The sequence below is a fragment of the Harmonia axyridis genome, chromosome 6 (genome assembly GCF_914767665.1).
Source record: "Harmonia axyridis chromosome 6, icHarAxyr1.1, whole genome shotgun sequence".
Lineage (NCBI taxonomy): Eukaryota > Metazoa > Arthropoda > Insecta > Coleoptera > Coccinellidae > Harmonia > Harmonia axyridis.
The window spans coordinates 25416980-25443966 of NC_059506.1; the positions used below are offsets into that span (position 1 = coordinate 25416980).

Below are 26987 nucleotides of genomic sequence, written 5' to 3' on the forward strand. Positions count from 1 at the left end.
ATATCATCAAATCCCACATTTATTACTGCGAAGCTTTACTACAGTAGTTCTGAGCTACAGTCTACGAACATTAAAAGTTCAATATAAATCGAAAAATATGAACTATAATTTTAAGAAGGGTTGAGATCTTTATGGACTATTAAATACATAGCGAATATAAAAATATACAGAAACTATCACGAAATTTGCATATGTCCTTCAGAATATTAAGGTTGAAGAGACTTTTACGAAGAAGATTCCAGTTTTGGAATAACTTATCGAATACATTCAGAGGGTATTATAATACCCTAGTGAGTCAAAATTGAAATTAAATAAATCTCATCCAAAAATACCTAATGGAAACTCAATTCGAGAAACTTTCCAACTAAATACTTTGAAAATAAGCAGAGATCTCTTTCGAAATGAAATACTGCAAAGAATAATCATTCTTTCAATACTCCTTCAGAAATTTCAATCCACCCATTATCCTAAATTATTGAGTTCTTACGAATTTAATAATGATTTCTATAAATTCAAATCTCTTCAAATAATATAGAGATAAAATTAGTGATCAAGTGATGTAGAAATAGACTCGCATCACTTTCATCATCATTTGATTGAGCTACATGTATCGAACAAAATTATTATCCTATTTTCAACACAATTTTGGCTTTCTGAATTCTTTCGAATTCGGCTCGTTCTTGGATAGTACCGCAGCTCCGAGACCAGCGTAGTACCAATAGTTGGAGACCGTAGAGGTGATTTTTAGTTATCGTTCGGTACTTGATTCTCGCGTTTGTGACGAAGATGTCAGGAAGTCTTAGTTTTGGGTTTTGTAGATTTAAATTTAGAGGTTGAGATGCCTCAGTGTGTGGTGTGATTTGTGGTCAGCTTAGAATAGGTGGATGGTACTGAGGAGAGAGTTGCTCGGCTTCGGGTAGGTTTGGGTCTTTCTGTTGGTACTCCTCGTCTTCGGGAAGGGTTTTTTTTTTGGGTGGTTGTGTCGATCTTCGTCATCCGAATTCATTTTTTATTTCGGTTGTGGAAGATGTTGGTGGAAATGTATTCTAGCAGTAATTTAGCTTTGCGTGTTGGAAATGCATACAGGTTAAAAGACAATTGATAACCTCAGGATCACCAGTTTTTTTTCGCAAATCCACTGATTATTCTTATACTGTTTCTATTAGTTATTTCTTCAGTCAAACTATTACAACCTTTTTAATAAAACTTACATCAACTATATCTTCAAGTACTTTCAACTTTTGAAAGATATCTAGCCTATTTTTGAAATTAATTTAAAAAATGTTTGCTCGGTATGTAAGTAGTACATAAGCGTTATTTGAATAGAGGGTAATACAAAGCAGAACTCATTTCAATGTTCTTGATTGCTTGTCTACGAATATTTCATCATGTCTGTATTTTTCAAATTTTGAGTTGGGAATGGTTTCAAACAATAAGGTTCGACTCACTGATAAAGAATTCAGTGAAGTTTCGGGTCTTTGATGCCACAGTTAAGTTCGTTAACTGGCAAAATCCAACTAAGGGTTTCGTACAAATTACTGTTCAAAATGTTGTGTTCCTGTTGATTTCAAAACTGTAGATTCGAACAAGATGAAAGGACAATTTGAAGCCTTATTAATAAGAAATGTCATTCTGATCGCTAAATCACAACCATAAAAATCAAAACAAGGATATCGAAAGAAAATTGCCCAATATTCCTGTGACCACAAAACTGAGTTGGAATTTAGGCTATGAAATACCATTATCAAGCTCCATGCAGATTTTCAAGCTTGGAAAATTCAATCAGATCGATATTCTGCCAGTATATATAGAATAACAATTCGTGCTTGATAGCTAACCAGACCCATAGGAAATTCAAGGGGAAATCGTAAAAGTGTAAATTTTTAGTGTTGGTTCTGAATAACAAAAAAAAACAAAATAATTTCAAGATCCGTACAAACATTCGAGCTGATCAAAACATCTGAATCATAGAAAATTCAAGAAGAATATTGGAAAAGAAATACCCAATATTTCCTTGACTTCAGAGTCAATGGGGTTGGTTTTTAACCATTTTACATAGACCCTGATGAGAACTTTTAAATATTCAAAAATAATATTGAAAAAATTACGCATTATTTTCGTTTGTTATTCATATTCAATACCAGTTTCAGACAACATATATCATAATTTCGAGCTTATAATATTAAGAATTCAAGAAGAATATTAGAAAAAACAAATACCCAATATTTCTGTGATTACAGATCTTGTGAGAATAGAATATTATTTCAATCTACTGAATTTCATGTTGATAGCATCATCAGAAATACAGGAAACTCAAGCAGAATAGCTACTTCCCATTAGTGATCTTCACATTTTTCAATTAAACATATTAGAATCGAAATCCATGCAATTATAATGCAACAAGTATTATCATTCTTGACTTTTTCACTTTTTTTTATATCACCACTAAAAATACCGTAAAATTTTTATTGCGCACCTTAATCACCTGATATTTGTTCAAATTAAGGTAACTTTTTCGATTGAAAGAAATAATATTGATTCATATCGCTCTTATTCTCGAAACAATTCAAATGAGGATGAGGTTTTGAAAAGGTTAGTTATAAAAAGTAGCTATTTCTATTCTTCATTAAAACACGCCCGAAATTTTTCTCTTGTGTAAATAATTACATATTTACATTCAAATGATTATCGAAAACGGTCGAATTTAATTGATTGAAATGTGAGCCCCATTTGGCACCGAAGTTTGTCCGAATTTCAAGAAAAAAGTTTTAGAATATATTGTCCAAAAAAATGGCAAACTTGTATACTGCATCGCTTCAATATTTATAATATTTTATAATTTATAATGACGAGTGGGAATTAAGAATGAATCAAATCAATTTCTGGAAAGTTCAACAACAGAAGCTATGGACCCCACTCCAATAGAATTTCACAACAATCGAAATCTGTCAAGAGATTTTGAATAGAACGCCCGAAAAAGTTTTTGATTCGCTGAGTGTACCATTATACGGCAGATTTTGATAGTCATTTCAATTTAAGTTTGTTCATAGTTGTTCTTGTTGTTCTACCAAGTATTTTTCTGCGATTTTTATAATGGTTTATAAATCTAATTTAAATCAATCTAGATTTTCGTCGTATACCGAAACACAAAAAATCAAACCAATTTCAAACGTGAAAGAAGAGATTTCTGCCAAAACTCATGTATTTTCCATCACGATAACTAATTTCAGTCCAGAAACACAATAAATATTTTCGAACAACTATCAAATTGTCCTAAAATTCCTCTCTCCTCTCTCCAAAACTCAAACATATAGCCTCTTGAAAAGTACTGAAGGTAAATTCTGAAATTGCATATGGAAATTTTTTAATTGATTCGTTTGTGCAGTAAATTATTCTTGAAGGGGCAATCTTCAATAAATGAGGATTAATAACATATTTTGTTTTTCATTGAATATTTTTCGGTATTTTTCCATAAAGTAGCAGTAATTTATAGAATATCATTAAATCTCACATTTATTACTTCGAAGTTTTACTACAGTAGTTTTGAACTGCACTCTACGAACATTAAAAGTTCAATATAAATCCAAAAATATTACCTATAATTTTAAGAAGGGTTGAGTTCTTTACAGACTATTAAATACATGGCGAGTATAAAAATATAGGTACAGAAACTATCAGAAATTTGCATATGTCCTTCAGAATATTGAAGATGAGGAGACTTCTACGAAGAAGATTCCAGTTTTGGAATAAATTATCGAATATTTTCAGAGAGTACAATAATACCTTATTGATTCAGAATTTGAACTGAATAAATCTCATCCGAAACTACCTAATGAAAACTTAATTTGATCAACTTTTCGAAAATAAGCAAATATGTTTTCTGAAATAAAATACTGCAAAGAATAATCATTCTTTCAATACTCCTTCAGAAATTTCAATCGACCAATTTATTATTCCAAATTATGGAGTTCTTACGAATTCAATGATGATCCCTATATATTTAAATCTCTTCAAGTAATACAGAGATAAAATTAGTGACGAAATGATGTAGAAATAAATTTGCATCACTTTCATTATCATTCGATGGAGCTACATGTATCGAACAAAGTTATTATCCTATTTTCAACACAATTTCGGCTTTCTAAATTCTTTCGAATTCTTTTGATTCCGATCGATCTGATAATCACCCTATTATACTCCTTGAATTTATTCATTTAATTTAGAAAACTGTTTCTTTTATACCTCATAAATTTTTATGACTTTAAGGAGTAGATATATATAGATTGCAACTCTTGTGATCAAGGTTATTATTCTTGCAGTTTCTGAACAAATTTATCATATCCAATAGATAGTAAGGAAATAATTTATTTGCATATTCGACCAGTTATGTGCATATTCATTTACATTTTTACGTCAACGTATAAAGAAGTTGATAAGAAGCTGAATAAATTGATTTTTACTTTTTTTTTAGAACATTTTTATGTTGTCAATACTGACCAAGTCGACCTCGTAATTATATAGATTTGGGCCAATCAAGAATGTTGGTTGTCTCAGGTTTTATTCAAGTTTTTATTTTGAAGAATTTTTGAATAATTAATTGAGTAGATTTCTTTCTGCGAGATAGAAAGTGATAATAAAACCTGATTTGAAATTTATATTTCCTATAAAAGCTTTAGACAGAAGATTGGCGAACTCATGTTATTCGATTTTCGGATTCTATACAGGATGGGTCATGGTCGATGGTACCTTAGACTTTTACGAACAATGGAAGGTACGAATTTATCGAAAATTTGGTTTCTTGGGTAGGAACCACCGCTTTATCGATCTAAAATATTTTTAGCGCTGGGATGTTGTCGCTTAAATCAAGAAGCTCTAACTACTTCGATATTCCAATTACAACATCCTGCATATTATCAATAATTTTTTCGGTTTTTAGCAGCTTCATGATTTATGTACTGACTTTCTTGTCTTTTCGAGTAATTGATTGATTTACCTCTAATTTTCGTGCAAAAGATAGCTTCAATTAAATATTCTTCACTTCGGTGAATGGAATCCTAGAAAGCTGAAATTTAGGGTTAGGAATTGCAATATTCCGTGCATCATTCACTTGTAATAAAATAGTTCCTGAACATACAGGCTTGTTCAAAATCACAGGCTCCAACGAGACATACTAAAATAAGAAAGGGCATTTTGTCAAATGGAATAACCTGCAAATCATAAGATGTATTGGAACAAACTGAAATTTCCTTTAAGACGATATCTCATATTCCTATACCTAAATTTTAAGTTTTCCTAATTAATAGCAAGTTTTCATCCCAATGGCAATATTAGGTAACATACATTTGTTTTAGATATCCATGAAATGTCAGAACTTATGATAATTTGACAATCAGCACCCATCGTACAGTCGATGCCGACCTCAGAGTAATAACCATAGATAGAGGGAGCATATGTCATTTTCAGTAAGCAAATTTTGTCCCCAACATGAACTTTCAAATTTGACATGAAGCGCGCGGAATTGAAAACATATCATTGATACGATATTTCATTCAATTCGCGAGTTTCTCCACATAGAACGCACTTCTTATATCCCATAGTGAATCAAAGATTCATATCACCTCAAAATATATTGAAATAAATACCTTAATATATTAAATTCAGAAATCAAACTTCAAGCGCGCCAAACGACGTGAAACAACCGATGACACTAGGAGAACAAAAGTTGCCAAATCTTCGAATTCAGCAGGTATAGATACAGAAAATAATAAATATTCTGCTCATTATAAATTCGACAAAAAGGAAAAATTACGGATTTCAAATATTCAAATTTGCATATTCAATCTGGAATTACTCAAATAAATATATTTCATTCAATATAATATACATTCATAACGATATAGTAAAATTGTGGATTTGAAAATATATCGCAATCCGACAATATAATCTAACAACTTGCTTCAATACATCTTATGTTATACAGAAAAATGTAATAATATGTAGGGTTTTCTATTTGAAATATCGAAATTGTTAGTACTTACTGATAAATAAAAATATTTTAAATCGATATAGCAATGGTTCTAACCTAAAAAATCAAATTTTCAGTGAAATCATACCTTCAGGACTTCGTAAAAGTCTAAAACCTGAACTGAAAAATTTTAGGAAATCAGAATACATTCCCAAAATATTTATCAAAATTATCAAACAGATGGATTTTATCTCATGATTTTCCATGTAACCGAATTTCCACAATGGATGAATACGAGTTGCGTGAAATTTTCATGTAATAAACATGCCGATCATAATTTCGCTGTTAATAACACCATATTTCTATGTAGTGAACACATTTATGTGCATGTCCTCGGTATAATCTCCCAGAACACCTATTATTCGCCAAATTATAATGACATCAGTGACAACATTTTTTTCGCGAACTAAATTCGCAAAATCGCCCAAATTTAATAGCTGCATTTCCTATTGAATCGCCTACTTTGATGTATGGCTCAGTTCACCCATTCATTGAGAATTGTTCGAACCAGATTCGCTGGGAATCTCTTTGGTATCATGATACCGAATTTTCGAGTATATTACACACATTTTTTCCATCCATATTGCCGAACTGTTATTGTTTGAAGAGATTCACACTTCTCGCTTTAGTGTACGAAGCTGTATACTTAATTGTTATACTTTGTTATTCATGTCAGAATGACATGTCAAACAGAACTGTCATCCGATGCGTGATATATTCAGTTGAAGGTTAGCCATTTAACAATATTTACAGGTGAACCAATGAAAATTACTACAAAAAATAAGAATTTTGTAGTAAGTACGTTTCGTGAATTACGGGCAAGTTATGGTCGATATAATCGACATTTATTTCGTTTTGATTTAGCTCTCTTGAAAATATGACTACATTCTTCATTGGCTTCATTTTTATAAATAAATAAAATTATAATTTTCATCCAGACAAGCGACAACGTTATATGCAAACGTTGTCTTCCCAAAACATCTCCACCATATTAAATTCGGAATTCGTCTATTTTTATGAAATTCCTAACCTGATATGTACTCTTTAGCCCCTCACCTTACGATCATCAGTTCATCAATGAATACAATAACTACGGAAACGACTGATAGGATAAGTTCCTTGACAGTCCGATAAGGGAATATATCAAGGAGTTTCTATATTCATGAGAATGTATTTTTTTCATTCATTCTTATCACTACTTCATTCAAAAACGTACGAGTATGTGGTTTTGAATCAGTGAAAGAAATTTTACATTCGCAAAATATGCAGTGCAAGTATTTTCGAAGATTTTGAAAATCACTCATTCAGAATCAGGACCTTCAAGAGCTCTTTAATTTATGCGCCTATTGCGTCATTGGAAACCACAGAACTGTAAAATAGGAATATGTATGTGAGATGTGGTAAAAATTGAATTTCTGCATTAAGCTTGGGATTGTTACATTATACAGGGTATTTCATCATAGAATGGATAAACATATATAGTCGTGTAGATGACACCGGTAGAATCATTTTTGCCTTATGACATATACCTTGTTTTCGAAGCATAAGCGAGATACAGGGTGTTAAACGTCATTTCTGAATAATATTCTATTAAGTATGGTCAGTTATGTATAACCTTCGAAGTTGCGATTTCTGGTCAAATCAGAGTAGTTTTGAGTAGTCAATTCAAAAAAAGGTAGAGAACTCTCAAAAAAAATTAAAAATGGTAGAAAACCTGCAATGTCTCCAAATTGAATATAATTTTTTAAATATAAAAACATTAAAATGTTAAAATTCAAACATATGACAATGCAATTTTCATATAATGATATTAACAGTGCCTAAACAACGGGAAATTTTCCCCAATTTAGATTAGCACTACAAATTCAAATTCGATTATTATAGGTTTCATTAATGACTGTTTCAGTTACCTGCAGCAACTGTTCAAATTCAATATTCATCAATAGTTGGGTCACTTCGTTACTGCACAAATTGATAATAACGCCTAATTGGATAGCTTGTACAATAATATTATATAAAATATGTAAAACATATGAAGGATGCGCTTCCTACTCTAACCAAATTTGAAATTATAACTTCCTTTGTTAACCTAATCAACGTAATCGATTGGATGTCCTTTTCTATACATGTTATCTGCAGTCGATGTTACCATGTCATGAAGAACTTCAATTTTCAAATTTATAATTTATCTTTCTTTTTAAAGAAGTAATTTCGCTATATTTCGTTTTCGCGATATTTCGTACAAAATATTCAATTTTTGTTTGAAGGAGAAATCCCCCCATGCCTACTTAGAGAAAGAGTACAGTTTTGCAATGTCAAGGATAATAACTAGATGTTATATTTTGTTAGAGACATCTAGGAATTAATGGCGAATGAATATCAAGGTCATGATTCATGTTATATGTTAATAAATCTTATTTTCACCATTCACGACCATCAATTAGCAATATTCGCAACAGGTTATGGGCCAGACACGCTTCTGTTTATGTTGCGAATTTGTTGTGTTATTCGAAAAGCCATTTCAGGTTAGGTTCAGATACGCACATCGAAACATATTCTGAATAATTAAATTTTATTGAAAGGGAAAAAACATTGAAAATTTTACATTTTGATTTAGTATTTTCTCTTTCAAAGCAAAATAACTCAACGTGAAAAGAACAAAATATGAAATCATCTATGGAAAAAATTTTAATGGATTCGGCTGAATTCGAACCCGAACCCAAAGTCATTAGTTTCAAAATCCGAAAATTTCAAAAATTCATATCTCCGAAAGTATCTTTAATTTCGTAGGAATCTTGAAATAATATTTTGATATATATTTAAAGACACGAAAAATCTCAACTCGATTATTCATTGTCACTGAAATTTTGGGACTTTTTTCTAACGATTCCTTCTTGTATTTTATCTGGTAACTCGATCAACATAAAATTTTGCAGGAAGCTGGAAATTTTGAGTTTACACTAAACGCAAACTTTCAACTCGATCGAATACATAATTTTGAAATTATCAGAAAAACTATATTTCGAATACGATTGGTTTATTTTATCAATTAACGAACTCACGCCATTGGACATCCGAGCACACCGTGAACATTTCAAGTTTCTATGTCAAGGTCTAAATACAAAAGATGCGTCATCAGTGAACCTTATCATTGGAGACCATCTCGGTCCAAAATGCGAAAATTACAGACTCAAAAATGAAAGCCAGGAATGTCTATTATAAACTAACTCTATTATGCATATGTTGATTTTACAAGATATTTTCCAACATTACTTGGAACTCTCAGCTTCTCGGAACAATTACCACAAATTGATCATCATTTAAATCTTAAATCCCAACCCGTCTGATTCAAGTATTTATTATTATTATTAACTTGATATGGTAGATAAATAGAAGAGATGAGCATTGGCAAAGGCGTTTTTTTTTCACTGGGTAAAGAACTGCATATTTCCATTTGATGCAATAACAATGGTTTTTCCCGAACTCGATAACATTAAGAAATCGTAGGTGTCTGGCAAAATCATTAACCGTTATTCAAGGTCTTCCATGTGAAGGAATAATATGGTTAGAGCAAATGACAACTTATGGATTCATACATCTTCTATACGTGACGGTTATTAATCCTTTTAAAGTTATCATTTTGTTATGATATTTGGTATTTTGTAGTCGTATAGTTAGTATCCTCTCGATTTGATAGAAAAGGTTGCTCAAGGATGACATTTCTCTCCTCTGAATACTGAAAACCAACATTTAAACTGTTAAACTGGCAGAAGAATATGCACCTTCATCTTCAAGGCCAAAATATTCCATGTTAGTGGAAATTGACAAATATGGTATTTTTGGATACAGAGCTAAACATCCATAATTTTCACGAGAGAAGAAGTCAACCAACCTACTTGAACAACTCCATACGAGGAAATTTTTATGATGATAGTTGCTTTATTAAACGGACTTGGCGAAGCTTGTAGAACTAATGAGTGGGTCAAAATGATTACAAACTATGTCAGGATTATGGAAAAAAAATAATTGCGACTATTCCAGGCACAAAACGCACAAGAAAAGATATTTTTCAGTTATATCTACTAGTGACATTGACCCTGTGACATTATATTAAAAATATTCGACCTTGCGACCTTCTCATATTACACACAGAAGTCTTTATATCCTAAAAAAAAAGGTAAATGTTCAACTTTGTGGTATCCACTTGCTTTCTAAAATACCTGAGGAAATAACCTTATATCTTAATCTCAAAAATTCAAACTTGTACTCTGTCCATTGTACGAGAAGATCGTCAACCACATTTTTTGTCAACAACGCTGGTGAAAATATCTCAGATCTGCAAGAGCTGGCTGGATGGGAGTCTAGTAAGATTGTCAGAGGTATTTAGAAGAAAGTCTGATGAAAAAAATTGCAATTTTTCAGAAGATTCAGATGGGAGACATTTTAATTTGCCAAATACTAGTGTGATGATATAAGATCAGTTTCTGTTATCAAATAAGATGCAGAATCACGTGGATAGTGCAAGTAGCAGCTTTTGAATCATGGGTGTCGAATCTGTCAAAATCAGTAGCAATAAAACAGAAGGAGGCCTAATAATGAATAACAAATAAATCACCAAAAAATTAAAACTCATGTTAATAATCTAGAACTAATCACATAAAAGTGTAGGTAACAATAGTATTATGAATTGGCAACTAATGTTTTATCATAAACTGAACGAAAATTCTATTCACTTCAATATTATGTTTCCCCTAATTATAAATAGAGAAGAAATATAAATAGTATATTCTAAAACAAGTTGCCGAATGGGCTCCTATTCAAAAACGAATACGAAGTGTTGGAATTGCCTTCTGCAATAAGTATTAGACGATATTTTCTCTATTTCAGTCAAGTTTTGTGATATATTGTCGAAATTCAATGAAAAATTCAGATTTTATATCCTAGTGACTTTTGTATTGTATTTTGGCAGTTGGTGTGACTGTTACAGAAAATTGACAGATTACGGAATTTGGATATTAATCGTACGTTTCGAATTTCGAAATAATTTACAATTACGCATTAAATTCGTGAATTATGTCTGAAGAAATCGATTTAACACCACCAGAATTAAGAGGAATTGCGAATATTGTTGCAAACCATTTCACTTTATCCAAATTATAATCTATTGACAATTATTGACGTTTGTTGAATTTTGATAAGATTGGAAGTTAGCATAGACAACCACAAAACGAAAAATATTACTGAAAACGATGCTGTAATGAGTTCATCACAGCACTGTTTTTAGAACTGTAATTAACTCATTACGATACTGAAATAAAGAAAGAATCTTAATAACTGATGATACAATAAAAGAATATTGTAAAAAAAGTTATGCAGAATGGGCTCCTATTCCAACACGAATGCGAAATTCGAGAACGAGCGACTAAGGTGCGAGTTTTCGAACGCATGAGTGATGGAATTCCTTCTGCAACGAGTATTAGACAATATTTTCTCTATTTCAGTCAAGTTTTGTAAAAAATTCTCGAAATTCAATGAAAATTTCAGATTATTCATCTAAGTGACTTTTGTATTGTATCTTGGCAGTTGTTGTGACTGTTACGAAAATTGATAGATTATGGAATTTGAATCGTTCATTTCGAATTTTGAAATAATTTCTAGTTAAGCGTCAAATTCGAGAATTATGTCTGACGAAATCGATTGAACACCACCAGAATCAAACGAAATTGCGAATAATATTGTAAATCATTTCACTACATCCAAATTATATTATATTGACAATTGACATGTCTTCAAATTTGATAGGATTGGAAGTCAGTGTTGACAACCACAAAACGAAAAATATAACTGAAAACAATGCTGTAATGAGTTCAATATAGCACTGTTTTTAATACTGTAATGAACTCATTACGATGCTTCATCTAATTTTCTAAGATCAGACCAGGGATTGTTGTGCAAGTTGCATCTTGCTTAGATGATCAGTTGCTCAAAAGTTGACACCTCATGGTACTAACAATCTTCGAATTTTATCAAAAGAACATATCATACTGTGCCGAAAGAGGAAATATCTTTGTGAATGTGAATGTGGAATCGTATTTGGGAGAAGTGAACCATAGTTCATCGATCTCTACATTTACCAATTCAATGAAAATGATGACCTTTCGATATGAGACACAGGCTAATCAGTATGATCATAGCATTGCTCATTTTGAAGTCGGAAATCAGAAACGGTTAACATTAACCTGCAGTGAAATTCTTCGTGTAAACGTCATGAGAACGTTCAAGATTGTTCCCATTTCTTCGGCCACAAGGTCGAATAACATAATATTCAGTTTGGGTGTTGTTCAGAAAGAGTGCATACGTATAGATGACAGATTTAGATCTGATATCGATTCGAAACTAGTATTTTTCGTGAGCATCAAGTCTATAACATTTGAATTATTTAAATTAATGGTTGGTTTGCCAAGATGTCTAGACCAAACCATGATTTTATCATGCAAATTAATTATTAGCCTTGACACTTAGGATTTGATAGGTTTTGAAAGAGTGTTTTGAATAATTAATTTTCTAATACAGTGAAAAGGGGATATTCAAAACTATTATCCACTGAGTTGAGAGACCACCGTAAAAAAGTTGAAAGATTATTCAATTTTATTTGATCATCTAATATGCAAACATTCAAATACTGTTGTCCAATATTCTCTTCAGCTTTGATAATATACTTCAACTTGGCCAAAGGAATAAGTCATAATAATGCATTGAATTTAAAAAAAAAATAATGAATAAATATAAAGAAATCTCGATATATTCGTCAAGAAAATAACTGTTGATTTGTATATCCATTTCACAGGAAGGTGAAAGATTTTATCTTTAACTACCCATTAAGATTGCTGTTTCTGTAAATCCTACTGATGAAACAGTTTCCGCGAGTCAGCTTACGGTGTCCTTAAATTAATTCAGTGAAATGAATATACAATTTGTAATTTTGTAAATTCACTACGTTTTTCGAACTGAAAGACACTGATGAGGAAAAATTGTTTCAAAAATTCCAAAACTTCTTTATATTAATTTGGTTATTCAATTTATTAGCCGTTGACTCAATTGTACAGTTTTACATAATTATGTTTTCTTTTGGTTGGTTTCAATATTTTGTCAGTTGGAATTGTATTTCTAGATTAAAAAAAAGTGTATATCAAGGAAATATATCAAATAGTGAAGGTTCTGGTACAATGATATAATTTTGATATTTATTATATTACTGTAACATAATCGTCATTTTTGACTTTTCAACAATTCCATGGAAATAATTTTTTCGAATCAAAGAAAAAATATTGGTATCGTCCAATACATGCAATAAGCCTTATGAACTACCAATCGATCGGTGAAATAATACTCAATAACCCATTCGTTTTGCCCAATCCAGTTTTCTTAATCGGTAGTAAAGGGTGTTTTTTTAGAGCTATAGAATTCTAAATTGCAATAAAACAATGATGGATTATTCGATTGACATGAATTTTATTGATCCGCAAGATAATCTTGTGGCATTACTTTTTAAATATGATTTCTGGCATATGACCGCCACGGCTGGCTCGGACGTAGTCCAATTTTCGATTACTTTTTCCAACATTTGTGGCCGTATATCGGCAATAACACGGCGAATGTTGTCTTCCAAATGGTCAAGGGTTTGTGGCTTATCCGCATAGACCAATGACTTCACATAGCCCCACAGAAAGTAGTCTAGCGGTGTTAAATCACAAGATCTTGGAGGCCAATTCACAGGTCCAAAACGTGAAATTAGGCGGTCACTAAACGTGTCTTTCAATAAATCGATTGTGGCACGAGCTCCTGGACATCATGGTTGTTCAATTCAGGAATGGAAAAGTTAGTAATCATAGCTCTATACCGATCACCATTGACTGTAACGTTCTGGCTATCATCGTTTTTGAAGAAGTACGGACCAATGATTCCACCAGCCCATAAAGCGCACCAAACAGTCAGTTTTTCTGGATGTAACGGTGTTTCGACATACACTTGAGGATAAGCTTCACTCCAAATGCGGCAGTTTTGTTCGTTGACGTAGCCATTCAACCAGAAGTGCGCTTCATCGCTAAACAAAATAAAATGGACGTAGTGCGCGATACGTATTCCGCACAGAACCATTATTTTCGAAATAAAATTGCACTATTTGCAAGCATTGTTCAGGCGTGAGTCTATTCATGATGAATTGCCAAACCAAATTGAGAATAAATCACTTGACAGCTGTTAAATCGGTTGCCATCTTGAACAGTAATGCCAACTTAAAGTTATATACCTCGAAAAAAAACACCCTTTATAAAGGATGGTTGACCGTCGGTTGAGTTCAGCGAGCGTCGACGAATAAATATGAGGTTGTAGACATTGAGGCATATAGAAATATTGGTTTTTTTCTGTGTTCGTACAAGGAAATCGAAGAGAAAACTGTCAGAATTGAACAAGCAGTGAAGTCAACTAAATTGAATTCGGCCATAACCGATGGTTGTAGAACCGACACAAAAAAATATCTTTATAATACCCGCTCTTACTCCATCTTTCCGCAGCTCTTGAAATCCGAAAGAGCTGTTTCCTTGAAATTCATGAAAAAAATTTCGTTTTCTGGACTGTCTTGATCTTTCAAGCTCTAGAATCTGATCCATAATAAGGGGAAAAATGCAAAAAAAAACTCATTGAAACATAGGATAAAATTGAAGACATAAATTGTCACGTTGCCACTGAACATAATATTGTTTGTCATACTTGATTGTTATTTTGATTTTATTAACCAGTTAGCAATGTCATTATTGGCTACATTTTACCCTATGGCTTAGCTCAAATACTTTATGGCCCTTCTACGTAAACATAAAAATGATTTCTAATTCTATTCAATAAGTCTTATCAACAAAATTTATAACAAATTACGAACACTATCGACATTTTTTATTCGAATTAATATAAAATGACAGTTCTGAAAATATACCGTGAGCACCAGAATGTCTGCAATAAACGCTGAGGCAGGAGAAGTTGTTAAACTTCGGCAGATCACGAGAGTATAAACTCCTTTTGAGATAACACATTTCTTTATTCGATTCTTGAAATATATATTTATTGACAAAATAAATATTATATTCAGCATAAATAAAACGTTTTTAGAAGATGAAGTTGCGGCAACCTCGCCAACCCAAACTATAAAAAGTGTTCAGGTAGGTCAACATAAAACAGATCTTCGCTATCTTAATTTCACAACTCCATATCTTTTGCAGTAGTTTCTTAAACGTACAGTCAAGGATCCACTCAAAACGTCTTTCATCTCAGAGGTAGAGAATCTAGACCACTAGAGAATAATGCGCTTGTAATTTCATGGTTCAATGCAAATATCGAGATAATCATTGCAAAATTAATAGGTGAAGCGGTTCCACGACAAGTCTTCCCTGATAGACCGCTTCAGGATTGATTTCGAAAGATATTGTTACTTTTTTTTTCTCGACCTGGTACTTTCTCTCACCCACTGTTCTCGACTGGTTCGATCATTTTCGGATTAATGAACAGACCTGATCTAGAATTGTCTCTGAAATGGATTCAAGTTATGCTCCGTTTAACTATTGGACGGGTACATGAAAGTCATGACTAGAAAACAATTGGATGGTTTGAAAGAGAGAATTGATTTATTTGCTCACATATTTGTTGAATGATTCATTCTTCGGTTAGAATGGAACAGCATTATATGTCATTCAAACAACTTGACTTGAATTACACATGAACCTTAGTTTCTCCACAGGAATATTTGATATACAGGATGGGCCACCATCGATGGTACCTAGACTGAAACAGAGAATGGAAGGTACGATTTTATTGAAAAGTTGGTTTCTCTAATTCTGTGGCAAATTCGTTCATTCTGCCACACTTTGTTGAACAAAATCGTGTGGGAATATTTTAGTTTCACATAGATTTCATGGTTGTATTTCATTATTATCTGGCACAGGTATTGGGGTATATGGACCTAAAACGAGGATCTCTAGGCCCTGGTAAATGAGCCCTCTATCTTGCAAACCGAAAAACTAGCTATCTATACTTGCGCACACGAGGGTCCCAAAAGAAACCTCAAAGGATGCGTATTCACATCACTAGGCACAGCCAGGCCACGCTGAGGTCTTTGGAATCATATAGCTATATGTCTCTACTAACATTGGGGTGCCGTAATACCATATAGCAACTGGCCAGAGGTAATAAAGTAACTTCAAAATGGGAACCGGAGCATTGCGGTATTGAAGGAAATGAAAAACCGATGAACTATGCAAAAAAGGCATCAAGGTTGACACCTGTTGGTTCTGAGCCCTACTTCGAGCTTGGAAAATACCAATAGAAGGCAGCGGTCCAAAGATGGAAGAGCAACAAAAGGAAAACCCTCTGGAGTAATAGTAATAGAAAGCTCTTGAATTGACCACGAGCTGAGCTTCGGGTAATGGTGGGACTGCTGATACTGCAAGATCTAAGAAGTATCTAGATCCGAGCAAGAATATGCCACACCTACCCACTAGATTCCTAACAGGGTATTGTCGCCTCAGGAAGCACCTCATGAGAATGAGTCTAGCAGAAAATGGCAAGTGCAGATTCTACGGGGAGGAGGAAGAAACTCCGGATCACCTGGTGACGAAATGACTCACCATCACTAGCCAACGCAAAAAGTACTTTGGATAAGAGACTTACAGAAGTAAGTAAGTAACCTACTTGAAATCATTCCAGATACTGGAGTTCATTAGAACTCTGGAAGTGGAGGGCGAGCTGCAGACTAGCAGAACAACTATGATGGGGACCACAATAAACCATTAGGTCGCGGTGCAATGACCAACTCTTACATTTAAATCTAATCTACCGATTTCTTCTGTGTGTCTCAATATCTTTGAAACACAAAATTTGTTTCTACTTGTTCGACAGTTTGATCAAATATACGAGAATATAAATGGACTATTAATCATAATAATAAAAATGGGGATAATAATCAAAAAGTTTTTTTCATTACATTGAAATAGTTTCAGAATTCAATATCAATCGAGCATTCGCTGGCCATACTTTCAATTCCATAAATTATCTAAAGGCTTTACATCAATCGAATTGTATAAATTTGAGCCAAAGTTGCTTAATCAGTCTTCTACATATCGATTTTTTTTTTAAATTGAATGACAATAAAAGACTTATAGCTACTTAGTTCGAATACAATTTAATATTGGTTCTCATGAAGAATCACGTGAAAAATATAAACACAATTGGACTAACAGAGTGTGATGTTTACAACAATAGTGAAAGTATGTATTTTCTTCTTTATTATTTCGAGGTCCATGATATAATGCGAGTTAATTTGAGAGTCTCTCATATATTGATCTATATCCAATGCCTACCAATTTCTTAAGGAGGATTTGAATTAAGGAAAATGTCAACATGAAGGATTTGAAAGATTATCTTTCTCTCAAGGAAATGTTTTCAAGAAATGGACCACTATTTTTATCTGAGCAAGGTCATATTACACGAATAAATCAAGTTCATTCGCGAAAAGTATCTGCATAAATTCAGGTTTAACAACTTGATCGTGCTCAAGAATTCCTTCAAATGGAGATTTTATTTTTACGTTAAGTTTATTCACGATGTAACAAACAAAAAAATATCATTTTTCTTTGGTGTTTTCAGCAAAAAGAATTGTTATCAAAAATTTTATTTTCAATTTTATAAATCATGAAAATTAATTAATTTACTATCTTTTTGATACGGCGATTATGGTTGTAAAATTAGTAAGTGTAGTGGATTTTTTAAATCCAGTATTCAAGTGCAAATCATCTAATTTAGTCTATGACAAAACCACATAAACAATGATTATTCTGTTTTAAGTATTTCGAACTTCTAATTATATTCTCGATTCCTAGATAATGATCCAAACGTCGGATAGCTCTATTGTAATTCTGCGAAATGTAGAATGAAAATTCATAGAAACTATAGACAGAACAATTTTCTTTGTTTGTAATTGAGCGAAGACTGATTATAGATATCTACCAGATTATAATCTTGCCTGTTAACTCTCCATCCAAGGATCAATGTTGATTTTTGCTAGTGACTTTTTTGTTTGGTGATAAGTTCTCAGTCAATTTGAATGTTGCATCCTTTCTCGGGGATTACAGTGTTTCATCCCAGGACTGAATGTGACAACTCAGTCTCTGCCATATACACCTTCCATCTCCATTGCGGAGCATGGTGACTTTGCTATAGAACAGAAGGGTTTATGTCTCAAGCGGTGCCACAGTCTTCGACGGCTTCTCTCGGGTTAGCGAAGAGCCACCATATTTTCATTCAGTTCCTAATATGTATGTATATACACTGCTCAACAATTGATAGGGATCACTTACTTGTTCTAAATTTATTTCTGAAATATTCGCTCCAAGATTATAAATTTAGTCAGATATCAGAGTATTTTCAGTTGATAATATGGTTCACTTCAGAAAATAATGAAAAAATGGAAAGTTGGAGAGAAAAAAAGACTTTATTAGGAACACTCAGAATTCTGTGTTTGAATAACAAAAAAATTCTATGATGAAACCACAAGAAGGCTGAAGTTTCGGTTAAGCTAGTACCTAGTTGGTCCCCCATGAGCTCGTCTCAAGCATTCTACCCTACGAGGCATACTTTCGATCAAACGATTTATAAAATGTTGAGGCAAATTCGTCCAAATATCCCGTAAAGCGTTAGAAAGGTCCTCCAGGTTATTGATGGGTTGTTCTAAGGTTGACAATTGTCTAGACATCTCAGACCAGACATGTTCGATGCAATTCATGTCTGGAGAACGAGCTGGCCAGTCCATCCTATCAATAGCATGAGTTTCTAGCGCTTCATTAACCAGACGACTACGGTGTGGACGGGCATTATCGTCAATTAAAATGAAATTCTCGCCCACTGCAGCCGCAAACGGAACAATTATGGGTTCAATAATCATATCGTGATATCTCTGGCTGGTCATGGTGGTGTTTTGCAGAACAATCAACTCTGTGCGTTGGTTCAAACGAATGCCTCCCCATACACATATAGAACCTCCGCCAAAAGCTGTTGTGGGTACCATAAACTGTTCTGCATACCTTAGACCTCTTTTCCTCCAAGCAAGAATACGTCCATCGGAGTTGACCAAACGAAATCTAGACTCATCCGTAAATAAACATCGGCTCCAATCTTCAAGTGTCCAATTGCGGTGCTCCTCAGCCCATTGCCGTCGATGAACCCGGTGTTCCCTATTCAAACGGGGATGTTGTACCCTCCTACGTGCTCTCAAACCACGAACATGTAGTCGTCGTCTTACAGTCTGGTTCGAAATTAGAACTCCTGTTGCAACTCTCAGTGATCTATTGAGCCGTGACGCCGGGTGAGTGGGATTTCTCCTAGCATTGAGGATCAAAAGACGATCTTGGGCAGCTGTTGTACTGCGCTGCCGACCTCCCCCATGAACCCATGGATGAACCTATTCCAAGCCCGACTCACGACACTTTGCGAAACATTCAACCGCCGGGACACTTCTCGCTGGGACAAACCTTCCTGTATCCACCGTATGATTTGGTCCAGTTGCACAGGAGCCAAACGTCTTCTCGGCATGACTGATAAGCTGATATTGTTCTCATTTCTTCAATTATTGTCACCTTATGTGTTCGAACGAGAGAAAAAAACAGATTTAATAAAAAATACCACATTGCTTTTCACTCCACCTGTAACAGCCTACAGATTCTAATAATCGATTTTGTGAACAAGAGCCGATGAAGTGAGGAAGACTTTGATATAATCAACTCAAAACATCTTACTTTTTCCTTAGAGAACATATAATGTACAGATATTCACGAGATAACTTGAAAAAAATACAAATGAAGAGAAGTTCATAAGTGATCCCTAGCAATTGTTGATCAGTGTATTTAGGACGAGACAAATTATGTTTTATTCAAAACAGTTAAAAAAATCAGGACGAAATCGAAATACTGCAGGAATCTGATAGACAGTTGCATTTGTTCAAAGAATTCAAATTAATCAGAAAGTTTTTAATCAGCCTCCTTTCTTTTCATTATTTTCAATGATAAATAAACCATTAGTCTCGTTAGAGGCTGAAAATTGAACACTCGGTTTCCCTCGATAACTAGAGGAAATAATTGCATAAAATTGAGCACATATAAATCACTATTTATACAATATCGAACCTCGCTCAACTATTCAATAGAATCATGAATATTGATATGATGTTACTCAATTGAGTTTTCCTCACCGCAATACTACTCTCAATGATTTATAAGTATGTATTTTATTCGACATCGCTTATATCCGTTACAGATTTTCTTCAAAATGAAAGGGAATATATTTATCAATTACTGTTATTTATTTTAAGGACAATGTGGAACAGACGAAGTTAGGTCAGAATTTTACTTCTTTGTGTAAGATTCGCATAGCTGTTAGAGCATGATAAAATTTAAAAACCTTAACAAATACATGAGTAAGGTTTTGAGCGCGCGTTCATTAGAAATAAGAATTCCACAAGTTCAAAATCCAAAAACTACTTACGAATTGGCGAATCTTTGAACGAGTCTTAGAATGAGCCTGAAAGAGTATTATACATTAACATTATTTCCTCAAATTCAAATTCAATTGGAGGCATTACTTGATCAAGTCTCGTGTCAAACGCAACAAGAATTGGCAGGATCATCTGGAGTCTCGCAACAAGCCATTTCAAAACGCCTGAAAGTCATGGGAATGATTCAGAAACAAGAAAATTGGATGCCGTACGAGTTGAAGCCGAGAGATGTTGAACGGCGTTTGTTTTCTTGGGAACAGCTGCTTGCAAGGCAAAGACGGAGAGAATTTCTGCATCGCAATTTGACTGAAGACGAAAAAGGGGTTATGACGATAATCCCATGCGCAGAAAATCATGGGGATATCCCGGCATGATTTCACGTCGACGGCATAATGGAATATTCACGGTTCCAAGGTCATGCTCAGTATTTGGTGGGTCCAGCTCGGCGAAGTGTATTATAAGTTGTTGAAACCGACTTAAACAATCAGAGGCAATGGTTATCGAAAGTAATTAATGCGTTTACGCCGAGCATTGAAACAAAACGGTCGCAATACAACGAGAGACATGATGAAGTGATTTTACAGCATGACAATGCTCGACCCCACGTTGCGAAAGTGGTAAAGATATATTGGAAACGTTGAAATAGGAAGTCCTACCCCACTCGCCCTATTCTGCAGACGTTGATCCCTCGGACTATCACTTGTTTCGATCAATGACACACGGCCTAGCTGACCAGCACTTCCGGTCTTATGAAGAAGTAAAAAACTGGATCGATTCGTGGATCGCTTCAAAAGATGACCAGTTTTTTCAACTCGGGAATCGTACACTACCCGAAAGATGGGAGGAAGTAGTGGCCAGCGGTCGACAACACTTTGAGTCATAAATGTATAACCAGTTTTTCACAATAAAGCCTCGAATTTCGAAAAAAAACGGCGGAAGCAAAGTTGTTCGCCTATGTAGTTTATTCAATCATAGCTAACTCCGCCGTTTGTAGTTGTACAGTGTAGTTTTAAGGTTGCAGACTACTTTGCGCTGAAACTGCAATTCCGCTAGATGGAGCTACCCGAAAATTTTTGGTAGATTTTTACCTGACACACCCATTCTATTTGAAGAACCGCCTGTTTGGTATTTATTACCCCTAATAAAATCTCAACTCTCGATGAAGCCCTGCAAAGAGTAAATTTGTGTTTCTGTAAACTTTAGAAATTCAGTTCAGTTTAGATACAGTGGCGTATCCTAGGGGGGGATAAGGGGGATCTATACCCCCCAGGAGGAATATCCATTATATGTTACAACCTTATAATATATCACAATCTTATTATGAGTAAGCAGAATTCTTTGGAAAACTTCTTCAAAAGAAGGAAAATTTGAATCTTTTTTTCCTTTATCCCCCCTCCAAGGCTTATGTCTGGGTACGCCACTGTCTAGGTATATAATACTAAATAAGAAAATCGCTGAAAATATTGTGAAGACAGAAATTACAAGGAACCACTGTCATGGACTCATTTTGAGTATGGATAATAGAAATAGCAATTTATTAGAATTGAGAAAAAATATATGATCATCTCTGGTTATAAGATTTCACAGAGAAAATCAGAAAAATTTGCATATTGAGATTTGTAGAATGAAAAATTCGAAAAGCTTTTGAGTTCTCATTTTATGCGCCTTTGGAGGCCACAACACTGTGTATAGGAATATAAGATATGTGATTTATTAGGTTATTGTTGTCGGTCTCTTTATCTAGATGAGAATTTTTTATATTCTCCTGAAATTCATAATGATTATTTGACATTTGACACGTATTATAAGTCGTAAAAAAAATTAGTGAGGGCAATAAGAAAAGGGTAACAGAATAGGAATGAAAAGTTGTATTTTGTTCTGTCTATCGGGTGTCACTTTGGGTTTTTACAGATATATTCAGCTCATCTAAGTTCAATATTCAAGCTTAGTTTCATCGAAATCGGATGAAAAGGGTTATTGTCAAATGAAATTCACACAATAATTTGTTTTACTAGGCGACAAAGTAGTGATTGACTTCCTTAGCTGAATTCCCAGCCACGATACGCTCAGCCATGTATTAGTATTTTTTATAATATGACTCGGCTATCAACTATCAGCAGCGGCAATCTATCTACTACTTTGCTACCTATAGTAAAATAAATAACTATTGAAAGTATTTGTTATTTGAAAATAACTATTTTCATCCGATATTAGCTTGAATATCGATCTTTTCATTTATTTTGTAGTGATAAATTAAAATAAAATTTGATACAAATTGCAATTGTTGGTATGGTTGGTTGCTATGGAAATGTATATGTCCATAATAAATATAGTTTGACAACTTTTTGGAATGTTTTATTTCCATTAATCATTTCTGATGATGCCTATTCATGAAACTACTTACTTTGCTGTCTAGGCAGGAAAAGTAATGCTTTACTGATTGATATGTGTCTGCAAAATAAATATTTGTACACTACCCGAAAGATGGGAGGAAGTAGTGGCCAGCGGTCGACAACACTTTGAGTCATAAATGTATAACCAGTTTTTCACAATAAAGCCTCGAATTTCGAAAAAAAACGGCGGAAGCAAAGTTGTTCGCCTATGTAGTTTATTCAATCATAGCTAACTCAATGCATTATTTCAACTTCGGTGAAGATGATGTTAATAATAATGATAAGAAAGTTTATTCATGAAATGTAGCTATAACTCCAAAAGTATGGCATTTAGGTATAGGCAACAACAAATGAAAAATATTCAGAATTTCTTAAGGATTTCAAAAGGCAAGAAATTTACAATGTGATCCATTTGAAATAGCAAAGTTCATTACAATTCCGGAAAAAGGAAAGATCTGACAACAACTTAACTATAATATCGGCCAAACCTATTATTATAACATCCTTACACAGTTACACACCCAAATCTATTAAAACATTATAATTAGTTTTCAGGAGAAATGAAGCGTTCCACACTTTAAACTCACTGTTTATGTTTTGAATTTCATGATTCTATGTAGTCAATTTTTAGATACATGAATTTCTCAACATTAATTCCTCAATTGTATTGCCTTGCAAATTTTTCATTTTTGTTTCAAATTCCAAGGAAATAACTCTTATAGTTTATGTTTAAAGCTGTGGAAATTATTGTAAATAATTAACCAATCAATCGTTTTTAATTTTTATGGTATGTTATGAACAACAATTCAGGAACAACAACTAGGTACACAAAGGTTTAATATTTGGTGTGTATTTTATTCGTTTTCTGGGTCCTATGCATCAAATCACGCAATCGTTTATGAATTTTAATATTGAATAGTCAGAGCCCCCGCAACCGCGCGTGCAACGCGTGCACCGCACGCGGGCGCCACTCTAAAAGGGCGCCAAAACCTCTTATAGACCGCATGAAGAACCGATGGACCAAAGGTTTTCGAAAAAGATTCTTTCAAATTTTTTTACCATTTTTTTTCCAAACTTCTTTCTTGCAATTTATACAAGTTTCCGAACGTCGCAATCGCTATGAAATATCCAGATATTGGTTTACAAAAACGCATACTCGATGCTAATCTTAGGGCATTCTTTGCGCCATGTGCTGCACACAGCTTAAATTTGAAATGATGCTGCTAAGGTTTCAAATGAAAGAGCGGACTCTTTTGATATTGTACAAGAACTTTATATATATTTCTCTTCATCCATAAAAAGATTGGACTGTTATAAAATTTCTTATGATGTTTCATTCCAGATTAATATTGTAAGCAAAATGATGCAAAGTGACATTAAAGTGTGCCAAATTTATTTGAAGAATTTAGTTGGTCATTTCGAAAGTTATAGGGATGATAATGTTCTCGAGGAAAAACTACCGGCTGCTCTTGAGATAGATCAAGGTTTTTCTCTATTATATACTGTAAGACGAAAGTACCAAAATTGTTCGATTATGAACAGACGGATGAGGCACCTCTAAGATCCAAAAATCGCTTTTAAAATAAATTCCTTTTTGAATAATTGATCAAACACGAATTTCCTTAAATAGTTGGTTTGATATTATATCTGATTACGATAACATTTTCTGTTTTATTTTTGATATTCTCAAATTAAATGATAAATATCTATTAAAATGCTGTCATGCTCTTCTACAAAAGCTAACTGAAAAAAAGAAGCTGACGTGAAAGAAAATGATTTATTCAACGAGATAAAAGCCCTAAGATTGTTTTCATTATCTGAAGCGAAAATCCTCTTGAAATTCTACAATATATTTTCGAGAATAATCTTACTTCTTCTCTACCGAATCTTAGTATTGCCTCAAGAATCCTTCTCACTTCACCTGTGTCTGTTGCTTCTGGTGAGAGATCATTCACTAAATTAAAAATAATTGAAAACTATTTGAAGTCTACCATGTCATAAGAAAGATTTTCTGGATTGGCAATCTTAGATATAGAGCAAGAGATACTCGATAAAATTGATTGATTGATTATATGAAAAAATTTGCAACAGCCAAATCTAGAAAAACATCCATTCAATTTCTGGATGGATCCTAATTAAATGTTTAGGCCTTTATGAATAATTTAAAGAAGAATACATCTTAAGTTTTGAAACACATTCAAAATGTATTATGTTACAACTAACATCATAAAGTTCTTAAGGCAATGAAGGTTGCTGATAGATTTTCAACCATTCTACACTAAATTCTTAACAAAACAAAAAAAAAATTCCGATTATCCAACAGTGCTTTTCTCCACCTCCCTCCTTTAAGGTGCGCCAAAAAATATGTTCCGCACGCAGGCGTTGATGTCCCTTGCGGGGGCCCTGTGAATAGTTAAAAACTTCTCAGTATGTTGTAATGGTTCATCATTAATGTAAATAAAATAAAACTATATGAAGATATTCAGTAAACATTTTTTTAGACAAGAGTAGGCGGGAACGTAAAAGCAATAAACCTTAGTGTCAAACACCCCATAATCCAATTCGCATAGCTGTAAACTACGACGACTATAAATTCAAACAAAGAACACCGATATTAGACATAATAAACCAGAAGAAAAAAAAGTCGAGACTCTTTTCTTTCCACCTAATATCCACGAGATTGTCGAATTAATTCCTCCAATGAAACTTCAGCAAACTCCCACCATGATTGAAATACCCCGTCGTTGAAATTTTTTGTATCTCTCAGCGATGGATTACCACTCGAAAGAAAGTATAATAGAAGCCGGATTTACTTTTTCTTTCCTTCACTTCCTAGCCATTGAAATGAGCTTTCTCCAAATTATAAAGCGATGCTCGATTAGTTCGAGATGGATAACATGATATCGACGAAGAAATCCGGTTTTGCATTTCTGCACAGGTATTGATCAATTCTTGCGTTCTTGTTTGTGAATCGGCTCTATAACTTGATAAGTGCATAGATTAACATTGAAAGGTTTCCAATAAACGGAGCATCCGTGAAGTGGTGGATGAATTCATTCACAAATATTAATAATAATAAGGTTTATTCATGCTAACATAAAATTCACATAATAGGGATGTTGCCTATATATTGAAATTGCTTTTAATTTGTATATAATCCCTATATAAACACACAAAAAAATATTTTCATGGAGAAATATAGAAAGTACCAATAAAAAATACGTAAATAATAAAAAAAGCTTTCAAAATTCCCGCTGAAACGCTCCATTCTGTCACGGTATTATGGTGACATCACTGCATAAAAGAGTCACCACCATAGACAAAGTAACTAGTTTATCTTTGATCACCATTTGCTAACGGTCTGTCATACTGAACTAATATCATCTGATATTCACAGTCAAGTCGGTTTGATTATATCATCTGACGTTCTAAACCATAGATAAACTAGTTCTAGATAAGATTAGTTTGTCTACGTTCTAAACGTTTCAGTGCTATGACGTCAAATTGCCCTGATTGGCGGGCGTTCGCAGTCAAGTGCTTGTCGATAAGAATAAACTCAATTTAAATAAGTTTTATTAAATTGAATTCGAGAAATAAAACAATGAAAATGCTATTTTATTATTTTAAAAACGGTCTTCAATGTGGAAAACCTACATTCATTTGATTTTATTATATGACGCAACATCCCTATTAATATTGATAAAAGAAAATAAATGAAACAATTGGCTATACGTGTTCTATTAATTAAACAATATTGAAAGTATGTTTCACCAAGAGATATGCGAGGAATCAATTTCGAACATCCCTATTATACTAACTGACAAAGAAACTGCAACACCCAGAAGGAGCTGTTTAAATTTTATTTTTTTTTATGAAACCTAGATAGTATAGCAAGGAGTAAATGATTGAAATTCGGAGAATAAACGAAGAGGTTCACAATTTTTTTTAATAAATTTGTTGATAATGTGTTTTTACACCG

At 33.4% G+C, this 26987-nt stretch overlaps 1 protein-coding gene across 3 annotated transcripts in view; it reads left to right on the top strand.

Annotated features, from left to right (window-relative positions):
- Positions 1-26987, top strand: part of LOC123682257 (class A basic helix-loop-helix protein 15-like) — a 128001-nt gene that overhangs the window by 86035 nt on the left and 14979 nt on the right. The gene's annotated exons all lie outside the window — the stretch shown is intronic.